General features: G+C 32.7%; 1 long non-coding RNA gene across 1 annotated transcript; it reads right to left on the bottom strand.

The window, feature by feature from the left end:
* Positions 1-108: 108 nt before the first annotated feature.
* LOC124357796 lies at positions 109-11398 on the bottom strand. The gene is made up of 2 exons (XR_006921976.1): positions 10416-11398; positions 109-1623 (listed from the first exon to the last, which is right to left on the bottom strand). It is a non-coding gene; the product is annotated as an uncharacterized LOC124357796 (long non-coding RNA).
* Between the last annotated feature and the right edge of the window lie 239 nt (positions 11399-11637).

Here is an 11637-nt window from a genome sequence, read left to right as displayed (position 1 = left end):
GATGAAGGACGACCCCGCTTCAAACTCATAGGGTTACGGACATGGCCTACAAGTTCAGTGATAAGGATTTCTCTGAAATTCCTGTGTTGAATTGTTTTTTCTCCATGGTTTTGTTTATTCGTGTTGAACAAGAGAAAGCTATTTACTATTCCCACTTCCAACATCCAGAAAAATAGCTTTCTCCACTACTTCAGAGATTTACGGGGAAATTTGTAGGAAGCAATATAGTGGTCTGCTTGATCCACGCCACCCATATATTTGTTATACTGACAGATAACTGTTGGCTTTTGTATGTTTATTTGATTATCCTTGCCTTAATTAAGTAATTCAGCAATAACTTCTGAATCAGAAAGAAAAGAGGTACTTGGTATAGACATATCGAGTCACTAATGCGAACGCGTCTGAAAATTGGTTAGGAAACGTGACTACAATGACAAAGCAAAATAAATCAGCAGCCGACTAATCGTAGTTCAGCTGTAATTTATTAGTTCCTGAGAATGCCGTGCGATCGCAGCACCAATCGGAAACATCGTAGGCCGGCTAAAAATAAAGTAAAGCTGACGTCACTGCAATGTCGGATGGCGTCCGACATACGAGCGGAACGGCAAAATAGCAATGTCGGACGACGTCCGACATACGAGCGGAAAGGGTTTAAACAATAATAGTATTGTGCCTTTTTGAATGAGACTAGGTTTTAGTTATTTTAGTTACCGTTTTATACCAAAAGAAAGACTTAGATATTACCTTTTAATAAGAGTAGCCTATTAGTTACAGTTTAAAGTTTATCATTGAGATAAGGGTGTTCTCCATTTAAGTTCATTTAAGCTTTTAAATAGTAATGATATTGAGCCTTTTTGTATTTTAAAACTAGATTTTAGTTACAGTTTTTATTACCAACACGAAAAGACTGATAAGTTACCTTTTCGTAAGAGTATTTACACTGTTAAGAGTTTGTTGTTGTGCAACAATCTTATCTAAAGGTATTCCATAAGGTAACATTTCAAATTAATAAAGTTCTGTATTTTACATAATATATCTTAGTATTATTTTACAGTACTTAACCCCTTCTTCCATTCCCAAGTACCCCCTTTTTAAGTGGAAAAAGAGGGTAAGTGGTAGATAAGTTGAAAATTTAGTAGGAAGGAGTATTTGAATTTTTACCAGGAGTTGCCACAAAAAATATATGTATCTTTCCCTCCCAATGCCGTTTTCAGAGCTGAATTAAATAAAAAAATACAAAAGTTATAACTTAAAAACTTTAGGTCCATTTTTCTCAAAAGTGGTAAAATGTGACTTGCCCCTTTCTTCCACTCAACCCTTCAATTGTCTATTGACCTTACTTGCTCAAGGTGTTCAGATTGATCAGTCTCAAACTGTGGTGCAGGAGGAAGCGGTTCAAAAAAGTTGTTCTCATCCCATGCTCCCACGGGCATAAGAGGTTCAGATACTTACTCTGGTTCTACATCACAATCTTCATGTTCTACATCATCCTGTTCTGTCACAGCACCAATTCGAGGGGATGGAGGAAAGACAAAGGTTGGGTCAGCGTTTTCATCATCCGAGAAGTACGACACATCAGAAACATCGCCGAAGTTGTCCTGGCCACAAAACTTTGTAGAACTTCTAAAAAAATAATAAACATTAGGCCTATAAATAAAAAACCATTTAATGTATTTATACTTAGGAATCATTATTTTAACCCAGTTGCTGCCTGATGACAATAGTAATTGTAAGTTTGAGTTTGATAAATCTGTGTTGAATTTATCTATCAAAACGGCAGCACACCAATCTATCGCTTTTCTATTCCTAAACAGCTACGCACTGATCTATCGGTGTCATACATTTTTATTCAGTATGTTTTAAATTCTCAACTATTTGAAACCAAATGCCTATATAATGAAAAAGAAAGTAATAGTTTGTATTCCTGTATTGAATTAATCGGGAACTGTCATTTATTTACTGTATCAGCTGTTGAATATCAGAGATATTGTGTGTGTTGTGTTTCATGCAGCTGTGCGTTGCCACGCATTTTCTGTTATGTTTGTTGACGTCTGCTATAACGATAATATAGTACTAGTGTTCTGAGTTTGTTATTCTAATGTCTAAATGAATGTATTGTACCGATTATATTGTGATATGAATTTTCTAAAGTTACGCAAGTGACAAACATCCTTTACATAAAAAAAACGTATAAGATGTTTAACCCTATTTCTGTAGTGAGTGGGTTTATATTAGCCTATTATTTCTGCGTGTCAAAAATATGTAAGAGGTTGTTGGTAGTTTTGTTTGCTTTATTTGCATGTTTTATTTGTAAATTGAATAAGAAACAAAGATGTGTGTCTCCTGCCAGTGAAAATACTGTACTAACCGGTGTATCGTAACTGGTAACAATGTTATTGACGATGTCAGGAATGGTTATATCTCAGATTCCAGTTAAGAGGAGACTGATACCGTTGATTTTATAGATGATACTTTTATATTTGGGGATACTCAAAGTTAGAGAGAAAAAGTATAAAAGAAGCGCTGAATTGTTACAGAGGGAAGGCAACTCAAAAATCGCAGGTAGTTCTAATATCCACCAATTCAGAGGCTACCAATGTCCAAAGGAGTAAAATGAAGAGAAATAAACTAATTATAAGGAAAAAAACAAAAAAATTATAGACCATTACAACCAAAACATTGGTGAAATCGATGTGGCCAATCTTCAAATGCTATACACGTACTTAGATAAGCTGCGTAAAAGTAAATACTGGTAAAAGGTCACTTTCAATATTATTTCCCATATAGTACTGAATGGATATATATTAAATGCAAAATAATTGGACTGGGAAACTAATGACTAGACTGAATTTTAATATGCCTGCAATTGAAAGTGTCTGAAGATTGGCTTTTCACAAACAAGATGCCTGCAAATTTAATTGGTGGAGGTGTCAGTCCTGTTGGAGGAAATCCTAGTCCTGTGGAAGAATTTTATTTCATCCAAATGGATTGAATAAAATTCCTGACAAGGAGAAACACTGTGCAGTCTGTTGCAAAAAAAGAAATGCACATGGCTCAAGGGTGAGAACACAAATAATGTGTGTACGCTGCAAACAAAGTGTGCACACGAGCGCATTCTGTCATAAGTGTTGTAACTAAGGAAGGTTTATGGTAAAGTGTATATATGGAAGTACATATTGTTTATATATATATATATATATATATATATATATATATATATATATATATTGTATATATCATTTTTTATTTGTAACTGAGTTATTTCAAAGTTTTGTAAATATGAATAACAAACAATTTTTAATTAAAAAAAAAGAAAACTATGTGTAAGCAAGGCCAATATTTAAATGTTCCCAGATGTTATGGTTAAACATTATTAAAATATGTTCTATACATGCATAGATGTTATCTTGTTTTTCTATCAATTGTATAATTTTATTAACCCTTACCACACGTATTACGGGAAATCTTGCACAGTGCTGTTTAAGAGACCTGCCCGTAAGCTTGTTCCTGTGTTTTATGTTATTTCTGAACATTTTTTAAAGTTATATTATTTCAACAATTGTGACTTAATTATGTTTTTATGAAATAGTGAATGTATGTTTGTGTTTTTAGTGATTTCTTGTTAGTAATATATTAGACTAATTATAAAAATGGCTAACCCAGATGATCAACATTTTGATCAATTTGTTAGTGACATTATGAATGCATTGTTTTCAACTTCAATTGCACCAGGAAGTGAACCCGATGATATAGACATGAAAGATTTGATTGTACACAATGTAAATGAAAGCGAGCCAGAAAGTAACAATCAATAAAGTGAAGTAAGTGAACAGAATATAAACAATCCTGTAATCTTCAATACAGGTAGGCCTTTACCACCTAATCTGCCACAATGTAATGATTGGATTGATGTAACTGATAATGACTCAGATCCCATTCATACAATTCCTGTATATAATATCAATCATGGTCCCATCTTACCCAGTTTCTTTGATGATGAAACAAAACCTATTGACTATTTTTCTCTGTATTTCAATGAAGATTTATTGTCCTACATATGTGATGAAACCAACCATTATGCCAAAAGAAGAAAGAGTTAATGTACTTCCCCAAGAGCACGAATAAATATATGGAATGATATTTCTATGCCTGATCTGAAAGCTTTTCTAGGGACCGTAGTAGACATGGGACTTATGCCTCTCGCTAGTATTGAAACATACTTCTCTACTGAAATGGACACAGAGAATACCATTTTCCATTATGTATTTTCGAAGGACGATTTTTAAAATATATTATGGATTTCAATGTAAGAAAGAAAGGATATCTAATTAGGCCAATAGTAGATCACATGAAAAAACGTGTATATAGACTTTTTCTCGCCCAGTGAGGTCATTGCAATAGACAAAAGTACCGTCTTATTCAAAGGAAATATTAGTTTTAGAGTATACAACCCTCAAAAACCTGTCAAGTTTGGCATGAAAATTTTTGTTGTTTCTAATTGTAGCAATGGTTACATTTGACTTCATACCGTACTTTGGGAAGAAAATACTGATCCCTGGTACAAATTTATTGAAAACAACGCAAATAGTCAAAGTTTTGACTGAATCTGTGAGGATGCAGAATGAATCTGAACCAAAATCTGGACTTCATGTTTATACCGATCGCTATTATACCAGTCCAAGAGTTGCACTAAAACTTCTAAAAAAATCATTGTTTTATTACTGGTATGGTGATGGAAACTAGATCTGGAATGCCAACAAACCTAAACAAACAATGTCAAAAATTTTAAAAAGGGGAAGTAAAATCTTATATAAAAGGAAACATTTTAGTTTTGTGCTGGAAAGATAAACGCGTTGTGACTATGCTTAGTTCCAAAAGTAACGGAGAAAAGTACACCATGACAGATGTTCCGAATAAGTGGCCGGGAAAGCCACAAATTGCAAAACTGGATATGGTCCTGGATTACACTGCACACATGGACGCAGTTGATAGGTCAGACTATATTATTTCGTCTTATTATTATTATAATAAGGCGTGCAAACAAATGGTATAGAATAGCCTTTTTCAGGCTTTTGGAAGTTGTTATTGTGAACTCTTACTTATTGTATCAAGGCAAACAAGCTCAATACAATAAGAAACCCATGGCACACAGAGAATTCAGGGATAACCTTGTTCACGATTTTTTAAAAGAGCGAGTTTCACAACAAGAGGAGGAAACCAGGACGGAGACCACAGGGAGCACCTGAAGAATAGCTGGAGGGACGTCACTTCCTGTCGAAGAAAACAAGGGGCACAAGATGCATTGTGTGTTTGAAAAAGGGACTTGAGAAGGAAACTATTTAATTTTGTAAGACGTGCACTTCAAACTAAACTCTGCATCCGGATGAATGCTTCAAAGTGTTTCATTCACAAAATAATTTTGAAATTGGCAATTTCGATCTTTTGTTTTGTTATAGGCCTAAGACATTTTTATCTGTAAAAATTACAAGTCTTTAAAAAATTCTGTTTTTATGTTGTTTTTTCCTATAATAAATCAGAAATCTTAAATCAAATAGAATTTTAAACAAATTAAAAATTTATTTTTTATGCTAATAGCATGCTAGGGGGAAATATGGCAATTCGTACTTTGCGCTCTATTTAAGGGTTAACCATACATAATTAGGTATGTTGCTAAACCTGAAAAGTGTGTTCGGCCAAATTATTTTTAAACAGCCATTCCATTTAAAGTGAGCCTAAATATGGAAAAGATTTCAATTACTGTAAAATAATGAATTCGTCATTTCACTAGCTAAATGACAAAATTGTCACACCATGTAATGTTTTTAATTTTAAGTCAAAAAAATTAACTATTGTCTCCAGCCAGTTGTTAGACCACCAATCAGCTGATAATAGTTATTTTTGATGCAAAGTATCTCCAATGTTGATCACAGTTTCCCTCCATTAGCAGTAGAAGAGGTTATGTTACTTCTTGAGTAATCAGCCTAGAGAAGATTTGATTCATTGAGGTAAGTTTTTAATTTTATTAAATCCAAAATAGAAACTAGTGTCAATTGGTCACACCCGGAACTAAAAAGGTTTAAAAGTTTGTATAAAACTTGTAATTTATAGAACACAATTGTAGTTTTTTGAGAAGGTTACTATTTTAGTCTATTTGAGTTTATGGCTATCTTGAAACATTAAATAAATGTACATAATATGAGATTTATTGGTTCCGGGTGTGACCTTCCATTGTGTTTCGGGTGTGACCGAACTCCTAAAACATTGATTTCTAAAGAAAGTATTATTTGTTTATGTTAAGTATATTTTTTTCCACACTGCACATATCACATCTAACTAACCTTGCATTGTTTTTTTTAATAAATTGAATGTTGTAAACAAATTGTAATATTCTAATTGTGCTTTAAAGCATCTAATTATTTTAGACTTGTCTGTCACTCAATAATTTATTTATCAGGAACCAATCTTGGAACAAACTAACTTAACCTAATGGTAAATATTCCTAGGCCTAATACAAACAGATCAGTGATGTGTACGTTTTTATTGTTGTAGACCTAATTAAATAAACATTTTATAGAAAGAAAACATTGGCTCTCATATGTATTTTTTGAGGAGTTGTTTTAACACAATGCACTAATAAACGTTATATGTTGTTACTCAGATGGTGAAATTATATACATTAAATTTAAAAAAAAAACTGGTTGTTTCAGGTTACAATATGGCTCAAAAGCTTCAAAGAGTAGAAAAAATATGAAGTAAAACGATGAAGAAAAGTGGAAGACTCACCTTCAAAAAGAGAGAGATCTAGACAGAAAAAGAAGGCAAAAGCTTAAAGAAACACTTAGTAAAGATAATGCTTTGCTGGAAGAAATGAGGGAGAAGGCTAGGCTAAGAAAAAAGAAAAGCAGAGAAAATAAGAAACTTTCAGGTACATTTTTACCATCTAATGATGGGTAACATCTACCCTTGGCTCGTACCAGCAACCTCAGTCATTGGGTAAAGCAGTAAATAGAGTCAAACGTTTTTTGCCTTCAAGTCCAAGTAAAAAGAAGGCAGTAGTTAAAAGACTTACTGATGAAACATTTGGGTCAAGTGTCTAAAAAAAAAAACTGGATTTGCCCTTGTCAAAATCACATTATAAAATTCCAGAGGAAGTTGAAAATTTAGTCATCGATTTCTATAACACAGACAGTATCAGTCAAGAAGCCCCAGGTAAAAAAAATTGCAAATCTATGAGGGATTCTAAAACTAATATTAAAGAAAAGAGACAACTTCGTCACTTAATGATGACAATTATTAGTGAAGCTTATCAGCAATTTAAACAAAAAATATCCGGATGCAAAGATTGGAAAAACAAAATTTTATGAACTAAGGCTAGAAAACATTCTTTATGTCTCATGTGTACCTCATAATGTCTGTGTATGCAAATATCATCTGAATTTTAGTTACTTGTTGGAGGCGCTATCAAAAACTTTACCTGATGTCCCTGCTGATCACAACCTTCTATTTGAAAAATTAGTTTGTGATCATACTAAAGAATTATGTATATTCAATGTTTGTCCAGAGTGTAAGAACAAAAATTTAAGTAACTTTGTTATGAATGAATTTAACCCAAATCAGCCTATAACTTATAGTACATGGGAAACTACTGGTGGGGTACCTAAGAAAATTCTAACTGTCTCCACATTTGGTGAAGCCCTAGACTCGATCAACAAACAGTTACCTGCCTTTAAAACCCACTGTTATGTGAAGAAAGTGCAAGCTGACCATTTTGACAATGTGAAAAAATCTGGATTACCTGATCAAGCTGTGATTCAAGTTGATTATGTTGAAAATTATACATTGTTAGAGCAAGACGAAATACGGTCTGCACATTGGACTCATGATCGTGTAACCATCTTCACGTGCTGTGTGTGGATTGAAGGTTCCACTTATTCATATTTTGTAATCAGTGATGACCATGCACACGGAAAGTTTTCATCTTGGACATTTTTGAAAGCCATAATTGATGATATCAAGATCACCTATCCAGACCTCTCCCACATAAACTTCTTTTCAGACAACTGTGCTGCTCAATTCAAAAGCCGTTACACAATCTCTAATCTCTGTTTTATTGCTCAGGACTACCAAATAACTAGTGCCACTTGGAACTTTTTTTGCTGCATCTCATGGAAAATGAGCCGTCGATGGTGTTGGTGGTACTATTAAAAGAGTAGTTTGGGACGCAGTTCGCTCAAGAAGGTTTCAAGTAAATTCTGCAGAGTCTTTTTACACTTGTGCTGTGTCACAATGTAAAGGCATAAAGTGTATCTATGTTCCTAAGAGCGCACCACTTTTTCATTAATTGTGATGATAAATTTATATATATTGGAAAGACAGCTAAGTCATCTGTAGAAAAAAGAAAAGTTTTTGGAGAAGAAATAGATGAGTTTGAAGGCAAACTTACTGTTGAAGAAGTATATACTGATTCTGAACCTGAAGATGTAATAGATAACCCAATTGATGTGTCACAAATAAATCCAGGAGTTTTCCTGTTGATCTGTATTGTGAGTCAAAGAACAAATTTGAAAAAGAAATATGTTGCTATGTCAGTCAGGTGTTTCCCATGATGATGTGCAGGTCTCATTTTTGAAACAATATGGAAAATCCCTGAAACATTTTGTTACTGATGGAAACAAGGACTATGACATCCCACTTACAGAAATTGTTTCCATTATGCCCAACCCACAAATGGAAAAATTGGATCAAGGGTGGTCTACAAATTTAAAAGACATTCCACTTTAATTAAAATCTAAAATTTGCTTTGTTTTGCTATAATTTAATGTGAGTTTAATGAGAATAAATCTTTTAGAACAATTAAACGTGTTCAAATTTTTGGTTCTTTGGGATTATACCGACCACACCCAGACATGAATCGTTATTTCACATTTCGTTTCTACTGATTACTAGATTAGCGTAGAACAATATTTCGTCAATATAAAACAGGAATTGTCTTATCGCAAACCCCTCCCCATCCTCAGACAGAGGTCAAAGTCGAGCGTCTAGTAGATAACGTGATTGCAGTCTCGTCGCCCGTTCAGCTGGTGCATCGCTTTGTTGTACTTCCGTGTTTTACCTCTACATTTCTCCAAACACAAAAATTCAACAAAAACAATCATTTACCAAACTAAACTCTTTATTAAAAAAACACTAAAAACTTGTTTTTATTCATGATCACATTCCGCCACCCAAAATGCGAGTGCCTCCGGCCATCAGCGCGGGCATTGACAGCACCTTCGGTGCTGCCCCGCGCTGATGTCGACGAAAGAAAAACATCCCTCGAGATAGTACCTATCAGTAAAATATCAAATTCTAGAGGGGCTAATCAGAAATATAAATTGAATTGTAATGGAAAGGCAATTATGTACCGTGCAAATCACGTGATGCCGCGCGGCCTGCCGTAATCAGGATTCTCGAGAAAGATAAGATAACAGCGATCACAATACCTGGAAATGCTTGTAAGTTTGTAATTTTGTAATTGAAGAGTTGTTTTTTTTCGTTCTATCATGTTTGTTTCTATAAATTTCTATTTTTGTGTTCTTCATACTAGTGTGGTCGGTATAATCCCAAAGTACCAAATTTTTATTATACATAATTGAATGTTTCTTGTGGTTTATGTTAGGTAAATAAAGTGACTTTACCTAAATATACTCATAAAATTTCAATGTAGAAATTCAATTTTATTCTTAATTAAGAATTTTAAGTCATTAGGTCACACCCGGAACTTATTTAAAATTTTATAAATAAATAAATAATAAAGCCTCTAGATCCTTAACTATTAGGTTAAACTAATGATCAATTTCTCAAATTTTACTGATATTAATTTAATACAATAATTGAATGTTTAAGTTATTCACAGATTTTCAACAGTAAAGTAATCAATGTCATGAAATGTAATATGTGTGAGTCACACCCGGAACCAATGTTTTTTCCCAGTTACAACAGTACTAAATTATTCTTTTAAATTATAACTTTAAGTTAGTTGTTAATGGCTCTCTTTTATACTTAACCAAGTATGTATTCCACTATATTTAAATTTAAGTAGATGATTTTAAAACTTTAAATTATACACTCTCAAGTCACACCCGGAACCAATGGAATGGCTGTAAAGTGACAAAATTTACGATCCAAATCCCTTAACATTTTTAGTAATTATATTAAACAGAGTATAACATAGAATTTTAGTAATAAAAATAACTAAACATAATTTTTATTTCACTTAGCCTATTTTAGAAAATAATAACATTTTAAAAATCTAAATTTCCAAAAGAAATTAACACAACAAATTTATATGTTCAAGTATAATTTTATGCTGGAAATTGCTTATTATATCAGCTTAAAAATAAAACACAAAATTATTAAGTTAGAGCTTGTTTTACCTGAGTCATTATTTTTCTTGTAAATGTGAAGTAGCAAATTGAACCTGGCCATAGAGCATCCATTTTTTCATAAATAGAAGACTCTGAGCATTGCCATCATTATCCTGGACTTTTGAATAACATTTACTTTTATTTGTTTAGTCTAAAAACCGTAAAGTTAAAATTTTGCAAATAGTGTGAAGTGGCTAAACTACACATTTACCCCTGGGTTAACCTATCTGAGTTACACTACCTGAAATATTACCACCTTACCCAAAATAGATATTCTCCATTTAAAGTGACATTGTTTTAGACCTTGGGGACACTTTACTAAGTGGCCTACAATCGTTATTCGGTTGTTTTATCGATCAGCTCGATATATTATCCAACTTCGATATGTACAAATTGTACACATTAAGTTTTAATGAAACACAGAAACAAGAAGAATCTTGTACATTATAATTTTAAAAAACTCAAATTTAACACTAATGTTACAAAACACCAAAACCAACTATGGCCAAGACTTTGATATCAAAGAAACCTTACAATATTAATAACTTGCCCAGCTAGATATCAATGAGTAACCAATGCTGATTTTATGAAATGGAGGAAAGAATTCTTTCCATGGGTTACCATGAGTCAAACCCACATGTTGAAGCCACTTAAACAAATCTGTCACTTGTGATAGCCTAAGTATCTCACATATTTTCCTCATTCATCACCATTTTCAGTCTCAAAATATTAGTTATACTACTTCTTGCTGTTTATTGCTTATTTTAAAATTACTACAACTAACAAGTTGAAATCATATGGTAAGTTAAATAAATCATAATATCGAATTATTCCTTGGAATAATAACATGAACCATTCCATAAAACAATAAGTAATGTAGCCCCCCCCTCCCCCGCTTATTAAAGTTAACCCTAGAGCTTTCCTCACTTTTACTTAAGGGGAGTTGAACGGTCCATAAGGCCCAATGTTAAAATAAGGTAACTTTATGTACCTTTTTCTCAGAACTCATAACAGTTAGGAAGTTGAAATTTTTACACAATGTGTAGGTTAATATATTGTATTTATACCTCTAAAATCTTTGTAAAATAATTGATACAACTAAAGAAAAAAAATTTTTATATTTGTGTTATTTTTTATTTTATATTTTAAGATAAAATATTTTTCTAAATATTTATTTATTGATGAAATTTGATAAAACTAGAGCTACATACTTCTAAAAGGCTACTTTATA

Source organism: Homalodisca vitripennis, chromosome 3 (assembly GCF_021130785.1).
Source record: "Homalodisca vitripennis isolate AUS2020 chromosome 3, UT_GWSS_2.1, whole genome shotgun sequence".
Lineage (NCBI taxonomy): Eukaryota > Metazoa > Arthropoda > Insecta > Hemiptera > Cicadellidae > Homalodisca > Homalodisca vitripennis.
This window is presented reverse-complemented; position numbering and strand designations above follow the sequence as displayed.